Below are 4,097 nucleotides of genomic sequence, written 5' to 3' on the forward strand. Positions count from 1 at the left end.
CCACCCCCCGGTGCGTGTAGTCGAGAGGACGTGCGATTTCTCTCCTCTTCACGCCCTCGTCCCCCACCGCAGCCCCTCGGCTCCTGGAAGCAAAGCCTCCCGTCACGTGAAGCATCCCTTGGTGGGCAGCCAGGGTCCCTGAGTCACCACTGGGCGGGAGTCGCTGTGTAGACCACCAGGTCCACACCCGACCGGCTTGTCAGCTAGCAGGAAGTCTCCGTGCTGATGGCCACTGAGACCGGGAGGCTCGTTACTGAAATGCGGCCTCCTCTGCCCTGATCGATGTGACCGCTTTCCACCTGTAACCTCAGCCGAGGTCCGTGTCCAGAAAGTGTGCCGAGTAGTACCACCGGGACCCAGATGCACGGATACACGAAAAGCTTGCGGAAGCGCGTGACAGGTACCCAGGAAGTGCGAGCCGCTGCCACGGCCCCCTGCAGAGTTCGGTCTCTCCTTGGTTTGCCGGGGATGGCGTAGAAATAGCATCCCTCATTCCTCTAGTGAAGAAAATAAATGTTCTCCGCGGCACGACTTTTTAAACATAACTTTTTTAAAGTGGAAAATATCACAGACGATGCCCCTTGGTCTTGTGTTCCTGTCTCATGATGATTATGCTGGGATGAGCCACTAATGGGAGCCTGTTTCAGTTGCGTAATATTTTACGATCTCTGATGTGGGAGAACATTCTTTTCCCATCAAAGTCGTTAAAAAAAAAAAAAACACTCTGCCAGGAATACTCGCTCTGAAATTTATTTGAGAGAGAAGGAACAAAAAGCCTCAGGTCTGTTGTAAACGTCACGTATCCTGGGAGATCAACTTTAGCTCACCGTAGTCTCAATTAATTTCTAATTACTTTTGTGCTGTCTTTACAGAAGACGAGGCAGGTGAGGAGTAGGGAATAATTATTTGAAGCGCTGTTTCCTTCACGGAGTGGGAAGAAGGTGGTGTCTGTTATGAAATACAGTAATGAGAATGATCATTAGTAATTCTTTACATCTGTGTTTATTTCCCTCCGAGGAGCTCGGTGCTAACCCGTTCTCCAGATACACAAAGGAAAAAAAAAAAAAAGATCAAGGAGGAGGGCTCCCTTCCTTCCAGGGGCACGCCTTTCTGAAAACATTTAGCACAATGTTATGATTTTGCGGAACTCAGAAAATCCCCGCTGGGAAGGGTGCCCGCTGTTTTCTGAAAAGAGTCTGCAGGACACACCCGCACGTCACTCGTAAAGAATCGGGCGATGCTTTCAGATAAGGCGGTGACTAGAGCTCAAGAAATGGAGCACTTTCCAGATTTCGGTTCAAAGATGAATAAGAGCTGAGGATCTGATGAATGATACAGGTCTTATAGCCGATAACTCTGTACCGAATAAATAAAATTTTCTAAGAAGGTAGAATTTAAACATTCTCATAAACAAATAGGTGAATGTGTGAGGTGATTGGCGTGTTAATTTCATCGATGGAGTAAATTCTGTCACGATGTACGTGCAGATCAAAGCATCCCCATGCACACTTCGGGCATCTTATAATTTTATTCACCCATCGTATGCTACCAAGTAGAAAAGCAGAGAAGACAGGAGGGTTGGCCAGGCGCGCGCATGGCCCCGCGGCTCCCAGACGGGCCCGAAGTCCCAGAGGCCGTGCCGAGCACGTGACTCCTCTTCCTTCGCCTGCCCAGCCACACCTGTCCCATGGGAGCTCAAATCAAACTCCACCTTCGCTTTAAGGTAGAAAGAGTTCGTTCTTGGCGCTCCCGTTGGAAACCGCTCGAAGCGACGGGTTAGAGGCTGTGACGAGGCCTGGCTTCTGGTGGGACCGCAGCGCGGCAGGAGACGCGCCGCAGACCAGCGCCGGACGATCCGCACGGGCCTTCGCGGTCCTTTGCCGTGGCCCGCGCCGGTGCGAGCTGGTGTGAGCCTGGAGTCGGGTGTGCACGCCCGCGCTTCCCCCCACGGCGTTGCCGACCACGGGCCGTGCGAGAGCTGCCCTCGGTCGCCGAACGCTGGGGCAGATCCGTGTCCTTCCCCGGCCTGCGCTTTATTTATTTTCAATTTAATTAATTAATTACTTTTTAGGCGAGGCAACCCTGGGTTCACCTCACAGATAACAAGGACCTTGTCAGTTTACAATCCCTTATTCTTTTTCTTTTTATTTTTTACGCCTACAGCACCTGTTCTTCCTGGGTGGTCTCCCATCCAAGGACTGACCAGGCCCGACCCTGCTTAGCTTCCGAGATCAGACGGGATGGGGCGTGTTCAAGGCGGCGTGGCCGTGGACCTGTCCTGTGTTTTAACATGCGTTTCACACAGTTACCAGGCTGCATGCCTTCTCCTATGGGAGAGTTTTCATCACTAGTATTAACACATTTTGGGTTCCTGTTATCTCTCAAAATATCTATTTTTTTTTTATTTTACCATTAGTTGTTCTTTACCATTAGCTGGAAAATGTTTTATTTATATTCAGAGCAATAAATAGCTTTGTTTTTGAAACCCAGAACGCTTTTTATTATGTGTTCCAGTCATTCGTAGAGTCGTATATCAAGCGATAATTCCCCCTATTTTTATCCACAGAGATGAGGCTTTGTGAATGGAGAATAAGTCTTTTCATAATAAGGAAGCATAAAAATGACCCCAGGGAACAGGATTCTCATATATTTTATTCTATTTAAGCATTTTTTAAAAACACAAATTACCGTTTTTGCTCTTTCTGTGCACAACTTGCTCATTAGAAGCTACTAGGGCAAGAATTGCATCTCTCTTAGTGACCACATCGTCTCTGGTGCCGGGCACAGCGGAGCCGGCACAGGACCCATGTTTTCTGTGAGGGTGAACGCAAGAGTTTGCGTGAGGCAGCCGGGACTAGGAAAACGCTGATCAGGAGTCAAAAGAACCGCGCCGGAAACACATCTTTCACCGCCAAGCGCTCGGGACATGATGAACTAGTCCTCTGACCGTGTTCAAAGCTGTGGATATTGCGACGCAGAGACGGTCTGGTCCACGAATCCACCCCTTGGCGTTTCAGAAAACCAAAGCTTAGAGAGACCTTGGGGTCGCTGGGTGTTGTAGGGACCAGCTCTTCGTCCCGCAGGTGCAAGGGGAGCCCAGCGCTGGGTTGTCAGCAAGACAGGTGTGGGTCCCAGTCCCAGCGCTGTGAGCGTGAGCAGGTTTGCTCTCTGAGTCCTGATGACTCAGCTGCAAGCAACCTCAGCTTTGCAAGGTCGCAGGGAGGGGTGAGTAAGGGGGGGGGTGCTAAGAGGCACCCGGCACGGCGCCGGGGACGCGCCGTTGCTCAGGGCCCATTTCCTGCACGTGGCCTTTCACTTCCTTCCTGTGCGCTCACATCCGCCTGAGGGATGGACCCACCCGCTTGTCACAGGTGGCAACTGGGGTGGGAGGCAGCCCTTGGTCTCGAGAACTTTTCTAATTTTAGTCGATAATTGGACAAACTATTATAACCGTTTTATAATGCCATTTTTTAACAAGCAAAGCCTGTTGTTGCCCCTGTTCACGGCAGGTGTCGACGACAGGGCTCTCAGCGATCCCACCTCTTCGCCGACCCCTCCCCCTTAAAGACGACGACCTTACTGACTCACTTCTTCTGAACAGATCTAACGGAAGTAAAGGGTTGTCACTTTGGAGATCGGGGCACAAAAAAGGCTACGGATTCCCTCTCGAGCGCTCTCCGGAATTTTGTCTTGGGTCACCGGTTGCCATGAGGACACACAGGCCCCTAGGGAGAGGCCGGAGAGTAGATTTTCCTGTCCCAGCGAAGCCTCCAGATGCCCGCAGCACCGGACAACAACCTGACAGTGTCTTCAGCGGAGGCCCTGAGCAAAGAACCTAAGCGAGCTACGCCCGGTGTCCAGACACATGGTAAGGCCCTGTAAGGTAATAAATCTTCGCTGTTTCGCGGACCCCACGCATCGGGGTCATTGGTGCATGACACCAGGTAACTAATACGCCCTTCTACAGCAAGCTACGCACCTTTGCCTTAGAAAACCGTTTTCCTCAGCAGGTTGTTCTCGGGATTTTTTCATTTTAGAATTAAAGCTAGAGTTCAATATATGCTATGCCAACACGACAAGGTTAAAACTACCCACTT

At 50.8% G+C, this 4,097-nt stretch overlaps 1 pseudogene; it reads right to left on the minus strand.

Moving 5' to 3' along the window:
- Window positions 1-2,154: 2,154 nt before the first annotated feature.
- On the minus strand, window positions 2,155-2,273 carry LOC118607375 (annotated as a pseudogene).
- Between the last annotated feature and the right edge of the window lie 1,824 nt (window positions 2,274-4,097).

The sequence above is a fragment of the Rousettus aegyptiacus genome, unplaced genomic scaffold (genome assembly GCF_014176215.1).
Source record: "Rousettus aegyptiacus isolate mRouAeg1 unplaced genomic scaffold, mRouAeg1.p scaffold_m13_p_8, whole genome shotgun sequence".
Taxonomy (NCBI): Eukaryota; Metazoa; Chordata; class Mammalia; order Chiroptera; family Pteropodidae; genus Rousettus; species Rousettus aegyptiacus.